Below are 18,509 nucleotides of genomic sequence, written 5' to 3' on the forward strand. Positions count from 1 at the left end.
CCCTGCTCCATCATGCCCCAAGCTTCTGGTTGCTAATTCTCATAGACCACCTATGGTCAGGGGGACAATATCTCCCCTTTTACCAGGTGAGATATGTACTATGCCTAAGCTAGATCAGGAGGCCAAGGCCGAATCTTGCATGTGCATGTGTGTGTGCATGTGTGTGCATGTGTGTGCATGCATGTTAAAGAAACGATGGCCCCTATAGTCTGAGAGTGCACCTCTTGCTTTTAGACCTTCCTTACATTGTGCTCACTGTGGTCATACCAATGTTTTTATTTCCCTGGGCATATTATAGTATCAGAATTACTTTTCTCTTTGGATGTTCTGGAATTGTTATGTAAAAGAGGAAAACAAATGAGTTCTGCCATGAGATTTAATGTGGTGATTTTCAGGAGTCCCCATAACACTGTTATGCTAAATCTGTGGACCAAGTTCCCACTGATTCAAAGTCAGGACTGTTGCTTTCTTTGCTATCCTGTTATCCCAGGAATGCATTTCCCCCGCAGAGTATCAGTCTCTGATCATTAAACAAAGACTACCTCTTATTTTGCCCTTTAATAATTCCCACATGCAGGCACTGATTCTTTTTTTTTTTTTTTTTTAATCCTTACCTGAGGATATTTTTTTCCCACTGCTTTTCAGACAGAGTGGAAGGGGGAGAGAGAGAGACATCAATGTGAGAGAGACACATTAATTGGTTGCCTCCCGCACACATCCTAACTGGGGCCAGGGATGGAGCCTGCAACCAAGATATGTGCCCTTGGCTGGAATCGCACCTGGGACCCTTTAGTCCCTGGGTCGACGCTCTAACCACTGAGCAAAACTGGCTAGGGCTTAGGCACTGATTCTTGAATACAGATGCAATTGATATGTTAGAAAACTGAATTTTATGTGGGGGTATTAAAAGCAAATGCTCCCATGATATTTCCCCCCACTGTGATATTCATCTGCACCTCCAACAGGTTTACTGGGGACTCAGCATTGAACATGACAGCTGAGCCCCGAGCTTACTGATTATACATTCCAGTAGGGATACAGACAGTTCACAAATACACAAGTAAATGTGAAAAATACTATCCAGGAAATGCAACACAATAGGTAGTGAACAGAGTTGAAGACTGAAGGAGAGGAATATCAGGAAAGATATCCCAGCAGAGGTTTTACCTGAGCTATCCTAGGGCTTGGATGCAAGAGACACACAATAAGGTCAAGTCGAGAGAAAAATGAGCCAGGAGAAAGTAGGCGGTGCAATGTCCTTGAGGAAATAAATTTCGCATATGGAGGCACGGAAAGACTGCCTGTGTAGCTGGAGCATGATTAGCTATAAGGACGGATGGGAAGGATGGGAGATCAAAAGAGTGGGCCACTAATCCTCCTTGCTAACAGCTTGAAAGGAACGCTGATTCATGGTGTCTTGTTTTCCTCATTTGTTAACAATAAAGTAGTTGGAGGTGGGAGGGAGGACAAGTATGATCCTAAAGGTCAAGGTCTGTCCTGTCACTGCTATTTAGACCATGCAGTACCTCTTTCTATGACTACAGGACATAAGTATAGGCCAATCTAGATCAATCTAGGCAGGAGATAGAAAACTTACACTGCACTGGGGCTCTTCCAAGCCTTAGGTTCCTCATCTGTAAAATGGGGCTGATGATAATAGCAGTCAGTAGAAGCACAGGAGAGCCATAGCAGCGAGCTGCAACGTGGCGATAAACAGATTGAAACCAGAGAGATATCTTTACCCCCATGTTCACTGCAGCACCACTTGCAACAGCCAAGATACAGAAGTAACCCAAGCGTCCATCAGCAGGTGAATGGATAAAGAAATGTGGTATGTACACAAAATGGAATACTACTCAGCCTTAAAAAAGAAAGAAATCCTGCCATACGTGACAATATGGATAAACTGGGAGGACACAACGCTAAATGAAATAAGCCCATCTTCGAAGGACAAGCACTGCATGATTCTGCTTATACGGGAACCAAAAATGGTCAAACTCACAGAAGCAGAGGATACAATAGTGGTTTCCAGGGTTGGGAGGTGAGAGAAATGAGTTATGGTTCAATGGGTTTTAAGTTTAGTTACATTAGATGAATAATTTCTAGAGATCTGCTGTACAGCATAGCGCCTATAGTTAGCAATATAGAATTGTCCCATTTCAAAATTTGTTAAGAGGGCAAATCTCTTACCACATACACACACAAAAGGGATACAAAGAGACTCTGGGAGGTGTTGGATGTGTCCGTTACCTTGATTATGGTGACAGGTTCATGAATGTTTTCATATGTCCAAACCCATCAAGTTGTGACATTAAATATTTGTAGCTCTTTACATGTTAATTATACCTCAATAAAACTGTTGTGTTTTTTTTTAAAAAAAAAACAAAAACCCAGACAGCTAGACTGTTTAAAAAATCTGCATTTCTGAGACTGTGGTATTATTCTGTATTTTGGTGTCTGTGCTCACAGCAGCTGGGAAAATGGCCTTCCTAGAACCAGTCCTGTGCTTATGGACATAAATGACTCCACAATACATGTCCACAGCATAAATCACTTTCTCTTTACCTTTTCTATGCTCCATAATGATGTAAATGGCTGAAAGGTCACCAATTTCCTGGCTGTTTATAGTCAGCAGGGTTAATTTTTCCTATTGGTCAGAAAATGTCAAGCCCATCAGTAGCATTAGTCGCTTCATTAGCTAATGTAGTATAATTCATTGTTTGGGGATTAAAGAAAAGACACATGTGGAGAATACCTGCAATAAGAGAAAGGATATTACTCAAAAGGGAAATTCTCAGTTGAAATTACCATCATCACTACAGCTTATGATCTTTTCTCAGAAAATGACCCCATATATCTGTATGTCAAATGACCATAGATGTCATTTTCCAAATAGACCTAAGCCATGCTTTAGAAAAAAACCTTTAGAACCACTATATAATCATTTTGATAGCAAATATTTATTAAGTCTTAGTATGTGCAAGGCTCTGAGACGAGTATTTTGAGCAAATTGCCTCCCAGCATACTCCTGCCCTTCTCATGAGGTTATTGGTCCCTATTTTGCAAATGAGAAAATGGGTGCTTTGAAAGGTCTAGCTGAGGGAGGGTCACCAGGCTCTGAGGCCTCGCCCTTTAGGCCTTAAGGTGCATATAGGACCTTGCTGAGGCTTGAAGTCAAGGGAAATTCTCTTTCAAGGTTTAAATGGCGGCGAAAGAACCTGCCATCACTCTCAGCTTTGTTCCCAGGTTTGCATCCAGTCTTCCTGGTTTCACCCAAATCTATTTCACTGGCAAGTCAGCCACCAAAAGAAGAAAGACTCCATTGCCTTGGGATGTCCCTACCAAGATCTCACATGACCATAGCCATCTCTTGGAACACATTTCCTAAAACCTTCCTCTTCACTCTCCAGTCGCCCTAGCCTCTCCCCAGTGGGTGTTACGGTTCCAGCACATAGTGGGTGCTCCATAAAAACGTGTTAGATGCATTATGAAACCTCCCAGTTGAAAGGGGTAACCTGTGAAGTTACATGTAATCCTCTAATTAAAACATACTTTTCAGCACTTTCTTTCTGTTCCTACTTGACCATCACGTCCAGGGCACAGAAACTAATGGAAAGGCAAAGCAAGGTGTGGAGCTTGTGCAGTGTCTGAAGTACAGTTTGTTATCTGACACCCTAAATGGAAACTCACTCTTTCCATAATGTGACAGCAAAGAAAAGAGTACTGACTTAAAATCAATAGTAAATAAACATGCAAGTAAACAATACTCTGATACAAAAAATATAGCTGCCTCAAAACAAGTCAAATAATTTCCTTACTATCTTTACGTAAGATTGCCAGACTATCATAACCAGAGACAAATTGTTCTATCTCACTGCCAGGAGAGAAGTGCCCAAAAATAAAATGAGAACAGTGTTAGGGAAAAGTGCCATTTTAACAGTTATTTAAATAGGTTTAGTGACTACTCCAGCTACATTGGTCCCATTTTATCACTAAGTATGTTTTATTCTTGCTGATAAAATGCTAAACCCTAATCCGTTGAGAAAAATGCTTCTGTTGTGTTTTTAATCAGTATTATTTACAGTCCAATAAATGTAATATGCCGGAGCTGATGTGGAAATGTTTGCCCCCACAGAGCAAAAGGCAAATTCTGTGCTTCCGTATCACTGTGCTGCGAGCAGGGCAGCCCACCGCTCGCTGCCTAGATGGCAACCCTCCAGGATGGCACGGGCCCCAGGGGCGCCGCGGCCTGCAAAGGGACTCTGCGAAGAGAAACTCGGCCCATTTACAATTTTACCAAAAGTTAGCCCTTGGCAAACAGATGAAGAAAAATGTTTATGGCTAAATCTCTGAATAATCCACACTAAAAATGAAAGGGAGTTGCCAAAAAGAAAGAAAAAAGAACAACAAAGAAGGGGGGAACAACAAAGGGGGGGAACAAACCCTGATGTACTGACGTGGTGTCTGCATGTGCAGCTGGGAGTCCAGCAGACCTGAATCTAGATGCCCCCCACTCCACCGAACAAGCATGAAGCTTAGGAACACAGATTCAACGTCCAGCCCCAGCTTTCCCCTCTGCAGAATGAAATAATAACAACTCCCATCCCAGAAGCATCTTTAGTGATAAACAAAACAGACTCTTAAGGAAGAAGGTTCTTCATAGAATAAAATGCCCAACAGCTGCTCTTTGAATCCATTTCCAAGGCAGTTAAAAATGACTGGTGTTAGTCCATTTTTGTTGAAATCCCAGCTAGTGAGCTGAATGCCTTTGGCCAAGTGACTCATGCTCTCAGAACCCTAGTTTTCTTGTCTGTAACATGGGAACGAAACAGTACCTGTTTGAGCTGGAGCTGTTTTCTACTGGTGCCTCACAATCAGTCTCTGTGCTTGCCCATCCTGCTCCTACCCTGGGATATCACCTCTGCAAAGTAGATCAACAGGCTACCTCGTGTCTAACTTCCAGTTGGATGTGGCCAATGGGAAGCACAGATGAACAGCAGGTGGGAGAAAGTGAGATAAGCACATTTATTCCTCTAAATCCCTTGCTAGAAGGTCTCAACGGCTTGCCTGCTACTCTACCCAAGCCAAAGCTCCAGCTACATGGTCCTGTCCTATAACCACAACTACTTCTCTGGATTCTGCTAACTCCCTCCCCTGGCCCCTTCAGGACTTAACAAATACTGCACTAGCAATAGTTAGGGTGGCTCACCATCCCTTGTTTACCTCTCTTAATTGTGATCATACTTAGTAAATAGTCACTCAGTTTCTTTAGCCCATATGAATGTCTCATTTGTTTCCTACCAAGACCAAACCCGCAGCTGATACAACAGAAAGAGCCCAAGAAGACGAGCCTTCCTGATGACAGTGGGTGGCGCATACATTTGAGGAGGGCACACTTCCCCTGTAGGAGGTAAATGAAACGCTAGTATTTCATGTGGTAGAGGGGCATTGTGCTTGTTTGAGTTATCACTGGAGATGGCCTGGCATCGAGTGCAAATGGAAGGCAAGGGACTGAGAGATTAAGTGGCTGTGGCACTTAGTTTCTATGGTGACAATATTGATCAGAATGCTTTTGGGGTAGTTAGTTGCTGCTGACAACACTGGAGAGGAAGGACAAATTGGAATCTTCAACTGTCTAGTTCATACTGCAAGTGGAAAATCTGAAAGCCTTGATGATAACTTTGTAGTCGTAGGCTGATGTGTCTGTGATGGAGCATGAGGCCTGATTGTAAGTAGTGCTGAGTTGGGACACCAGTTAAAAGCTCAGCTTCGCCAGATCTTTTAGGCAATGGCTCTGATGCAAGAGGAGTGAGACCCTGATACATGAGAAAGCTACATTTGGACAGAACACAGCTGATGCTGAGAACTTTGCATCTGTAAAGCTCCCTGACCGAAGCAGGTGTACTCAATATAAAACCAATAAAAGGTAAATCCCAGCATATCCAAGGCAGAGCATTCAAGGCCTGGGAAGAAACAGCACATATGCCAAAAGAGCTGCAGAACATTGCCAGTTATATCAAGAGATGTGAGTTGATGTAGTGTGCATGAGAGTGGACACTAATGGTTTCAGCCAAAGATGACAAAATTTAAAACTGAATTTAAGCCAAGTTTATTGATATAGGTACACTCACCTCACTGGGACTAGAATTAATAGTCTATTGGTTGAATAATTAGACTTGGATTAAGGAATGGCTTAAGGCCAATGAAGTTGAGATATCAGAACTTCCTTGGCATACATATAGGGAAAGGATTCAGAAGGCTCAGAGAGATGGGATTGGTAGCACAGATCTCATATATGCGATCTGTTTAGTCATGCCCTAACCATCATAACCCCAGGAGAACCCAGATGACACTCCCTTCACCAAAATCTTAAGAATACATCCATTGGCATTTGAAAACAATATGTTGGCTAGGATAGAGATGAGTGCAAGTGTAACAAAGGAAGTTGCTTTCTTGACCTCAATTGAAATAATGGGATCCTGGAGCAGAGGGTAGGAGCAATAATTACTATTATAAGCTACAGGGGCAATAGAGTGGTGATTAAAGTGTTTTGATGTACAGGGATTAAAGTGGCAAGGGTTAATGTACTATTAAATCATTAGGAATTAAATAGATAGAAGGAAATTTTAGGTACCGGTGGTGTAATAAGAAATCTGATTCACATCTCTGGGGCTGATCATGACCTTTAAACAGTATTCAGACCTAAGCTAATTCATAAATCCAGGTTCTCTTGATCGTAGGGGAAGATACTTCCTTCCATCTGAGGGCAGTCTCAACAAGTGGCCATTAATATGTACTGTAAATATTCATTCAAGGCTCCCTTGAAGAATCTGTGAATGTTTACCAGGCTTCCTGAGAACTATTAGATACTGACTCTGTACTAAAATGGATCCTCTGAGACAGAAAACATTGCTATGAGACACCACTCCCAATGCAAGTCAGGTGATAGATGAAGTCTTGACCCAAGACCATCTCATAATGGGTCCAATGGGAGACTAACCCATGTTGTTTCTTCCTCTAATCCTAGAACATATAGTGGCAAAAAATGTAGCAGAACTCCCAATTTTGTTCCTTGACCCACTGAGTAAGAGCTATCATGTTACAAAGGACTTAGTGGAAGCCCCTGGAACTGTCCCCAACTCCAACGTATGCTGACATACTTTATCTATGGGGGTACTGCAAAGATGAGGAGATAAGAGATTAGATTTACCATCAAAGACTTTAAAAATGCAGAGGTAGGTATTATTACCTCATCTGTGTTTAACTCACATGTGTGGCCAGAGCTAAATCTAGGTAAATGATATATAAATTCACAAGCATGTGTAGATATCACAACCTAAAAGTCGTAGCAACAGTAAATATCACGTAAGTTGATGTGGCTTTTTCCTCTATCAACTAGGGGCCATAACTTCTGTCAGCATAGAAAGGAAGTCAAATTAGCCAGTTGACTAGAAGCTTATATTGCGGAGGGTATGGAAGGAACATCTATTTCCAAGATGTGTTCAAAGAACACAGGGTCAATGAAGCCATACTTGCAATGCTAAGCCCAGCAGCCATCACAGAAGAACCGTCTCTAGATGAATGATCCTTCCTACAATCTGATTTAATTCTTAATATTAAAGATGAAATCTAAGAAAGAGGGCAATGATTTTAGACAGATTAAATGGCATTAAATTTAATTCTTCAGGATTTTTTCATTTCACCTAATGAGAGACCTAGGGACCCTGATATTTGAGATCTACTAATATTGCATAAGGTGACCCAACCAAATCTGGAGTAGAGAGTTTCATCAGTAATCTAGAGCCTACCAATGTCTCCACATTTTGCCCTGGGAATCTTTATTAGAACATTTTCTCTGGCACAAAATAGCAATCAGATTAAATGGTATCCTCCCCTAATTTCCAAATCCGCAAAGTAGATTAATGACTTTTTTCATCAATATTTGGGGTCCGTGAAGACATGCTCTTCCCTGACCTCCATCTTCCTAGAGGGCTCTGTCTCAGGATACTCCTGCCTTGGTCTTCCCCCATGACTCAAAGGAGCTCACAACAGTTGACCTGTTTTCTGGTGAAGTCCTGGTTTCCAGTAAATTCTCTGGAATGGAGCCCGGAATCATCTGAGGTGTCTCTCTGAAAGCACATGTCCCATTAGATAATCTACAACAAGTCTCGGGTGTACCAAGAGGACAAAAGGATGGCTTCTTAGCTAGAAGGCAAATAAAAAAAAAACAAACAAAACTCTCAAGACTCCCAAAGCTAAGCCTTCCAAGGATATAAATGAATATAATTTCAGGTATCTGGGAATGCTTCCCAGTTGCTAAAAATCACAGGTGACTGTGCAAAACGGGTTTGGACAAGATCCACAAGGTAAATGTAACATCCAAAGCTTCATTTGTATTTTCCTGTAGTATTTAAACAGGTTTTTAAATCTATCACTGGAGTCCCGTTAGAAACCAGGAGAGGGGAAATAAGTCATTCATAAAAGGAAAAAGATGGGACCCACTAGGGCGGAGAAAATGCTAATGTTCTTGGCCACTGTTTCTACCACCAGCGCACAGCTTGGTGCTCGATATATAAGAGTTTAATACAAGTTGCTTGAATGAATGCAGAGAGAGAAGAGAAAGAGGGTAGGCTAAATACTTGTGGAAGACACACCCCACCTACATGATCCACCATCTCCTCATAAACTGAGCTTCAAGCCATCATGAGGTACTTTGTTTGGAAAAATGAAGCTCTTTCCAACACTTTCTTCTTTTGCTTATAAATCAATTTATGAGAGAGAGTAATTGCATGCAGGATCAATTACTATCTCTCATTATTTGTCTTAAAACAACTGTGCTCTATAGCATCTTCTCCAGGATTTCATCCAGGAGGTGGGTTATTTGTCTAATATATTATTATACTGTCCAGAAAAAAATCTTAGGGAGATAAATATGTATTAAATATTCTAATTATATTCTTCGGTATATTCAAATAAACTTCTCCCATCCTCTTTCCTATCTCCTTTCCTTTCCTTCTTCTGTCCTTTCTTTCTTTGACAATTCTAGTCAGATCAACCCACTTCTTTCCCGTCTCTGTTCCTATTTTTGTAGCACAACAGTTCCTCTCTTCTGCTTCTTTGATTTAAATATATCCATGTGTCCTGGATATAACAATTTAACTACTCTTTCTAGAAAAAGAAAAAAAAGCCATACCTAATCTTAATTTCCCCCCTTCCTCATAATTAGATAATTGAACATTTGGTAGTTTAATCAGTTAATTGTGTATGTGCAAAAAACTGCTTTAATATGTTAAAGACACTGCTTTATTTGTCAGCAAAAGGGATTAATGTTTGGGTTTAGAGGATCTGTGAGCAGATTACTTTATAGCTTCCACATCCTATTAATGAATGGCACCTAGGGCCAATCCTATTTCTGTTCTTAACGAAGAAATGGCTTCTTATAAACAGACTTTGATATCTAAGAAGAACTGAATGAAACATATTTCTTAGAAAGAAAAAGTCTGTACTTTTACTGGTAGGGGGCTACTGTGGTTGTTGCTGACTTGATTGTCCAAAGCAGCCCCAACCTTTGTGAAAATGGTAGAAAGTGTATAGGAAAGCAGCATCTCTTAAGAAGGTCAAAGAACTCGCTCAGACCCTAATTTGTAAGTTCCGTATTAAAGTTTCTTGATTAAACAGAAGTTAATTGATGGGGGTCTTTTTTTCTGTCCACCATGAATAGAAAGCATATTATCAGGAATTTTTAATGGATCCTCCAATGACTAATGTTAAACATTGAAGTGGTCAAGCTGTCTACTTGAGCCACTCCTGGGACAGAGCTGTGCCTAAGGATAGGCAGAGGAAATTCAATCTTCCTCTCTCCATAACCAAAAAGGTGTGCAAGGGCACGTTAGGACCTTGACAGGAGCCAAATCCTCAGCTTAGGAAATAAATACTACCTCACTGGAAATATTTTATAATTTAACAGGGATTTTAAATGCTATTGCTTAAAACCTCAAAACTAAGGTTCTAACATGTATATGCGTGTTTGGCCCCATCCTCTTAAAGAGTCACCCAATCACTCTTTTTTTCTAAAGGTGATCAAAAGAAGACCAGCTCTGAAATTCTCTAAGTCCCTACTACTGTGATCTAAGTAAGCTCTTTCAGATACAGAGATGGTTACAGGTTATAATTTCAGGATTCTGCTTGCTAGCAACTTCATAATTTTACTATATTGTCATGTATTAATAAAAATACAAAGAAAGTATAAAACAGTGCTCGCTGAATTCCCACCACACACACACACACACACACACACACACACACACACACACACACACACACACACACACCCCCCCCCCATGGATCAGAACTAGGGAGAATATGTGAAGAATGAAATAACCCTTAGGCCACTTGTCTCAGCATGCATAAGCATCTAAAATAAAGTGATGAATAAAGATAGCTACCAAAAGCCAAGTACTCTGAACAGCCCAGCCTAACCCTGAATCTGACAATAATGTCTATTAGCTTGAGACAGAACAAATCCAGTGAGGGACCAGGGGACCAGGGGACCAGGGGACCAGGGTTAAATCACTTTGAACATCCCAATATTGATAAGAAAAGAGACAAAAATAAAGGGAAATAACTATTCATGGAACTGAACACTAATTGGTCTCAATCAGTCAAGTTCTTCCCAGGGGGCAATGGAAGATGCTTTGCCAACTGTACTGAAGAAAAAGGGCTGCTGACTGCTTTGCATCTGACTCTCTCCTCTCTGTTACCCCACACTACCCTCCGTTCAGACAAAAGAAGATCTATATACAGACAGAGCATCATCAATGGGCCAGGATATTTGAATCATCAGATGGCTGGATGCCTGCAGTGGTAGGTGAAGAATGGCACTAAGAGTAAGCCAGCAAATTAGCAAAATAAATTTATGAAAGAAAAAATTTTAATAAGTGGTATTGAATCAATTAAAGATTCATAGGTTAAAAAAAAAAAAAAAAAAAAGCTTTGAGCCAAACATCACACTTTATATAAAATGTTGAGTTAACTGCAGATTATAAACTTAAATGTGAAACATAAAACTTCCAGAAAAAAAGAAGCATAGGAGAGGATTTTCCATATGCACAATCCGTAAGAGAAAAAAATTGAAAAATTAGACCTCATCAAAATTAAAACCTTCTGCTCTGTGAAAGAACTTGTTAAGAAAATAAAAATTACAGACTGGGAGAAAATATTATTTGTAAATCACATATCTGACAAAGTTCTCTTATGTAGAATATGTGAAGAACTCTCCTGCACTTTATACAAAGGAAAAAGTGTCCTGGTTATTAATCCTAACACTTTATTCCTCCTCTGTTTAATCTCTACCACCCTTTAGACCTTTGGGATCCAAATCATTTTTCCCTCCTGTCTTCCTTTCTATAAAAGTAAAAAAATAACCCTGCTTTCTCTGGTACCACTTGCCTTGCCACTCACTTTTGCCATCATTGGCTAGATATTAATAAGGGGAAAGAAGCAAAGGGAGAGTCAGAAATTGTTGGGCATGATCAGTTGGGAAGCAGAGGCCTGTTTGCTTTACCAGGAAGCTACAGCTTCACACTTCCCCCAGGAACACCAGTCCATTCCCCACAGATCACACTGGGGGAAGGGATAGAACAAAGGGGGAGGTAAACACATGTGCAATAAAGTAAAAATGGCACAGGGGAGGTGCTTGACCAAAGAGGCCTGTCAGTCTAACCTGGGCAAAAGATCACTGGCTAGGGAATGGACCCCATCAGAAGCCCACAGAACTCCAGGAAACTGATTAATTATTTTTAAAAAGCTTCTTCCTCCCAAGCCTGGGAATATGTAATCCCAGGAAACAAAGAGCCCCTCTCCCCCGCCCCGACTCGCCCCATGCATTTGCATGTTTTCTCTCCATGGCCATGTGGCCATGTGGACTCCAAATGCAGGCTCCAGGTGGGAGCCTGGATACTGCAGCACAGCAACGGACTGCAGCCAGGAACACAAGCTAAACTAGCTGGATGCCAGACTGAACTAAGCTTTAATATGGCACAGGATCTCTGGACGTTTCTATTTCTGGTGATTTTCCAAGGTAGAATGGACAGAGATGAAACACTGGGAACTCCTTTAATTTTGCTTCCCAAATAAACTCTGCCACCAGACCTCATTCTCTCTTGTGGGTCCCAGAAAATGCTTTTTCTCGTGATATACAAGAACACACTTCCACTGGCAACATCACCACTTATCGTTTTTTCTCCCCTCTTATATCCTGCTAACTCAGAAAAGACACAACTGCAGCCATTATATGACTTTTTGATTATGTTAAATTTCTTGTATCCATTCCCTGGCATTTCCTAGACTCCAGTTTCCTCTTCCTGCTAGGGTTCCTGCTCTATTCTCAGCTTTTTCTCTGCATGAAACATCACTTTACCTTCTGCTCCACATTTTTTAAAAATGTTATTGATTTTAGAGAGTAAAGGAGAGGGAGAGAGAGAGAGAGTCAATCGGCTGCCTCCTGCATGTACCCCGACAGGGGCGAAACCCACAATCTGGGCATGTGCAGTGGCTGGGAATTGAACTGGAGATCTTTTGATGCATGGGAAGTCACTCAACCAACTGAGCTACACTGGCCAGGCCTGCTTCACATTTTTATAAATACTATTGAAATTATCGGATGCCAATGATGTGAAAGGTGAAGACATTCTACTGATGTTCTCTTGGCTAATATAAACATGTCCCCTGTGAAAGATTTTTCTTATCAAATTGTTTCTCCAGTGGTGTCAAAGGTCAAATGGAATGAGTTGACACAATTATTCAGAAATTCCAGACCTTAAGAGCAACAGCTACTACTGATAATGAAGTAGAATTTTGTTTTGAATTTTGTCACAATTCATCACCTTTCCTAGATAAGTTCTGGACTCTCTACTTGGCCTCAATGGAAAGAATTAACGTGACACTAGAGTTGGGAACAAAGAAGAAAGTTAACTCGGTGACTTAACAAATCAATTGAAGTTGCTTTTGGGTTTCAGCTTCTGAATATAGCAACGGTGACTGATCACATGGAATAACTCATTTCTCTAATAATTACAAAGCTGAATGACAGCTAAGTTTCTAGTCTGCTTTATCTTGGGCATTTCCTTAAGCTCCGTGTATGCAAAAAAAATAATTTTTTTAAGTAAAATAACAAAAGATAATCTTTGTGAAGCAGTTCTAACCTGGGCTAATTATGTAGCTATTCCAGAGAAAGTGATTTGGGGACCTGGAATTGCTTGCTTTCTGTACTGTGTGCAACTAGCAATACCCAGTGCTCAGCACCAGATCTCAGTCAGTCAACATTCTGTTGCAGCAAAGAGCAGAGTGTGCAGGTGACTATACACATTACTGTCCTAATGGCTGGACCCAAGTGCCCCAGCTAGAGGACTTCAGCTTGGAGTCACTTGCGCACACATCAACCACTACTAATACCAGTCACATGTCTACACGCTGGGATAAATTACTGAGCTCACAAGCTGCCAAATAAATAACATCTAGGCCAATTTGCTGAAGCTTGGCCATTAATATGCTTTCCTTACGTCTACAAAGTTAGAAGGCAAGGGATGGGCCTGGGAGAAAAAATACTACAGTTGAACTACTATTTGAGACAACTAGAATAGAAACACAGTAAGAAGAGAAATATAAACATTACTTATGATTATTTTTAAATAAATATATAAGGAAGGCCCAGAGACTACAAGTATTAGACTTCAATTAAAATTTATTGAGCACCTAATAAATATCGGGCACTGGGGATGGAAACATTAACAAGATAGACAAGGCCTCTGCTGCATGGAGCTCAAATTTTGGTGATGAGAAAAAAATATGCAAGTAAATAACACATAAATAGAACATTACAGACCATGATAAATAATAATAGAGATAATAAATCAGGGTGATATGACTGAGAGTGACTAGAACGGGGAAGGAGGCAGGAGAGAGTAAGCATGCAAGGCTCCCAAGGAGGAGACATTTGTGCTGGGATCTTAATGGCTGGAAAGAGATGCCCATGGGCAACTGTAGGGAAAGGTAATTCTTGGAAAAGGGAACAGAATGTGTGAACACCTTGAGGTGGGAATGAGCTCAGTGTGTTCCAGGATCAGAAAGACCATAGTGGCAGGAGTGAAGTGTCTAAGCAAAAATTGCACAAGACAAAGTTAAACAGGTAAAGAAGACAAAATTCAAAGCTATTGTGATAGAAGAGAGTGACCATAAGGCAGTCTGAAGTCACCACCAATGAAACAAAGGGCAGGAGAGTTTTAAAAAGCTGAGGCAGGTGAGTTGTAGGTCATCTGTGTTTGCTATTGGCCTTGTGGAAAGTAAAAGTAAACATTCTCCAATCTTCACGATGGAAGTAGTTTTATAAATTGGAGAAAAGGCTCAGTGAAGTTAGGTTCCTGCCCTCCCATAGAAACTGGGAAATAGGGATGCAGTCTTCCTTAATTACATTTCAGAAGATGGCCCCAAGGTTCATGAGAAAGACATTCCAGGTTGTAAAACTGGCAAGAGATGTTTAAAAAGATTTGCACCTCAGAGAGAGACTTTGCAATTACAAGTTTTCTAAAGAAAATGCTCTAAGAAAAGGGCGGTCAGTGAGTTGAGTCAGAAAGAAGCCTGTCTAAAGTTTAGTCAAGCTGAGGGAGATGCTGAAGCTGTTTTGGTCATTAGATAGCAAGTGGAAGGATGGGTTGAGGTGAGGATGTTCATATAGGCAGGGACCACGGAACACCATGGGGGTGGTCGCCAGGTAGACTTCACTCAAAGTGTAACAGGAAGCCGCAGAAGTATTAAGCAAGACAAATAACCGCCCTTGTCATCTCCCATTTATACAGATAAAATATTTGGTGTAGACGACATTAACATATATCAAGCACTTCCAAGGTACAGCATGTGCATTGTTTTACTTAATCATTGTAAACCTTGATGTTACCTTGTAAGCCTGAATGACAAAATTACATAACTTTAGGAGTTGTGGGTTAATTGTTTGGCAATTTAAATATCAACCTCATTTTGGAGTTGAAAGAAGGAAGGCTCAGAAAGTTTAAGCAACTTGCCCTAAGTTACCTAGCTAAGTGGCACTCATTTCCCCACATTCTTACTATCGAAGGACTTCAATGGTTTCCATTTTCTACCAACATCCAGTTGACTGGTGATCTCATCCAGTCTCATGGCTTTAAGCGCCATCTATATGCAGGTGACTCCGAATTTTAACTCCAGCCCACACCCTGCCCTCATAGCTAGGTGATGGCCCGTGATGTCGGCGTAGCCACTAAAATACCAAAGTCCTTCAGGGGGCCAGGGAGTTCTGAAAAATAATTTCCACTCTCACTGATAAGAGAGAGATGTCTGAGGACAATTTTCTGGACCAGCTCCCTCTTCCTTTAAAGTTGTTGGTCAAGGAGTGTTAACCACTCACATGATCCTCAGAAGCACGCTGGGGATGATGTAGGAAGACAGGGACCCCCGGGGCTCTTGCATGATTATTGAGCCAATAAAGTAATCCAGGACCACTGTTCGCAGAATTTTAATTACATAAGAGAATACTGAATGTTAATTTTTTAAGTCTCTTTCGTGGTTTGTCACTTGTACCTGAAAATAACCTGGACTATAGGCCATCACAATGATGAATCACAACCTATGATCAAGCCAGTCCAACTTTCTCACTATTCAGTGTAACATAACCATCGTACAGTTTACTTACAGAGCACACTCCAGAAATCCACCTGCTGGCTATACCCACAGAGAAAATAACCTCCAGGTGATTATTTTTCTATGGTCGCGCAACAAACACTGAGCATCTGTTGTGTGCCAGAAACTACTCAAGGCTCTCAGGATACAGCAGCAATGAGCTAAACAGGCAACATTCCTGCCCTCATGGAATTTACATTCTAATATAGGAAGACAGATCATGCGGGGTTCGGCTTCAGGAGCTCACACATATACAATTCTCCCCTTTCTGGCCAAATACTCATTGATACCCTTGGCAGGAAGAGCCAGGGGACTAATTCTGACCAAGTGTCACTAATACTTTGTGAGCAGAGCTGGTATGTGCTCCTTCGGGGCCCAAACATTTCATTTTCACTGCAAGCAACACTCTCTTCGCCTGTCTCCCATGCTTGAAGGAATATGTATTGAGAGGGAGGTGCCACACATGGTCTGGATTTTAAAGTCATCTCTTGGAGGACAGTTGTCCTAGAGAGTCATTCCAACCCTCAGTGCACTTTGCATGAGAGAGAAAAACTTTATCTTGTGCAATCACTGAGGTTTTGTGGTTCATTTTGATTATATACCCCAACTAATATAATGTATTAGATGGTGCATTTGACTACAAATCTCCTTTTAAATATAATTTTCTCACGCAGTATAGCTTACAGAAGCATTTATAAATTCCTCTCAGCTATGTTTAGAATTTATCCTTTCTAAACGTCGTTTTCATTAGTTTCAGCTTGTGTGATACACGGACACACAGACATCAAACAAAATTATTGTAGTAAAGTCAGATTCTGATTTCTATCTGATCACAACTTCCCCCTAAATACATTCTCCTATCCTGCAAATCACAGGTAACAACTATAAGAATCCACATATCTTTAAAAAACAGTTTAGAGCACTGGGGAAATTATATATACTAAATTAGTTGATATTTAGAATAGGAATTGGAACCAGATAGAAGAATAGTGACTTTTGCTCATTTGTAGTAAAATGAGTGAATCTCCACTTTCTTTTTCTGTGCTTTTTAATATGACTTTTTGAATGTCCCAGGAAACTAAGCATCCGTCATCCTAGTAGATTACTCTGTTGGCAACAGTGTTCTTTTTCAGCTATTTTCCAAGATATTTGCTCTACAACTTTTTTTTTTACTCCTAGTCATTTACCGGTAAAAAATTTCAAGTACCAAATTCATTGTGTCATAACATTTTTTAAATGGTTATTAGGTTAAACCTCAATAAGACATATTTGATATTACCATTTTGCATATGCCGATAACCAAGATTTACTTCTATCTCCAGGAGGTTTCTAGGAAACCCTTTGTTGCAATAGTGGATAAAAGTTTTCTTAAATGTTCTTCTGGAGTTTCCTCAATAGGATGTTCCTTTGAAAGACTACAGGCTGTGGCTTTATAAACACAGGGAACATTCCAGAATCAGCCACTGCTCTATTTCCAGGGCCTAGCTTACTGTGTGCACATAGTAGGTATTCAATAAAACCTGTTATGTACTAGCCCATCTCAATTCCCCGTAGCTGATTATTAGTGCTTAATTAATGTGTTTCATGAATTAAAATCAATTAATGTATAGATTCAGATCTCTCTCTGAGTTGGAAATCCATTGTTATTAATTTGATTTTACAGTACCCTGGTCCCATTTTCCAAAATTAGTAGCACTTTAAAAAAAATATAACAAAAATTTAAATAAGAATCGTGCTCCACACCCCTGTACAAATGATACAAAGGCCTTCATAAATACATAAACAACAGCAGATAATCCAGATTTACCTGCATAACTTGATTCATTCATGCTTTTATGCCTTGTCTATTATTTTTTTCCTTGGTGCTGAAGTTGCACTGAGAGAACAAGAGAGGGGGGGAGAGAGAGAGAAATTGCTGACAACGCATCTAGGTCAACAGTGGGTGTCATCATTTTTAGTATACTCCTATAATAGACAGAAGAATGGGCCCTATAGATGTCCACATCCTAATCTCAGGACCTGTGAATACATGGCAAAGGGACTTTGCCTATATGATTAGGGATCTTGAGGTGGGGCTGTGATCATGGATTATCCAGGTAAATCCAAGGTGATCACAAGCATTCTTATATGGGAAAGGAGGTAAGGGAGTCGGACATGAGGACAGAATCAAGAGACAGGGCCAGAGAGAGGCACAGCTGCTGTCCTTCAAGATAGAGGAAGGGGCCATGAAGCCAAGAAATGAAGGTGGCCTTGAAAGACAAATCAAGTCAAGGAAATGGATAGTCTACTAGAGTTTCCCCTAAGGACACAGCTCTGCTGACTCATTTGGACTTCTGTTTTTCAGAACTGTATGAGAATACATTTTTTAAGCCACCACATCTATATGAATTTGTTACAGCTCTAATAGGAAACTAACAACTATTCCAAATTTTATGTAAATTTTAAAATTAGATCATTTCCCTGTTTTGTAATTTGTATAAATGAAATCATACTCTCTCATGTTTTTCAGACAATAAAATGATATTGAGATCCACCCGTGAGTAGTTTAATATTTATTTTAATATTTATTTTTGCTGAGTGGTTCTCTAGTATATGATGATGCCATAACTTATTTTTCCCTTCATCTTTTAGTAAGCAATTTGGTTATTTGGGGCATTTAGCTATTATATATAGAACTGCTTAAAACAATCTTTGAAAAGCCTTTTTGTGTGCGTGGGCACAGGCTTCTGTTGCTCTTAGGTACAACGTAAGGTGAAATTACTGGGCTTATGAAGTAAGGGTGTTTAATTTTATAAGACTGT

The sequence above is a fragment of the Miniopterus natalensis genome, chromosome 4 (assembly GCF_054644295.1).
Source record: "Miniopterus natalensis isolate mMinNat1 chromosome 4, mMinNat1.hap1, whole genome shotgun sequence".
NCBI lineage: Eukaryota > Metazoa > Chordata > Mammalia > Chiroptera > Miniopteridae > Miniopterus > Miniopterus natalensis.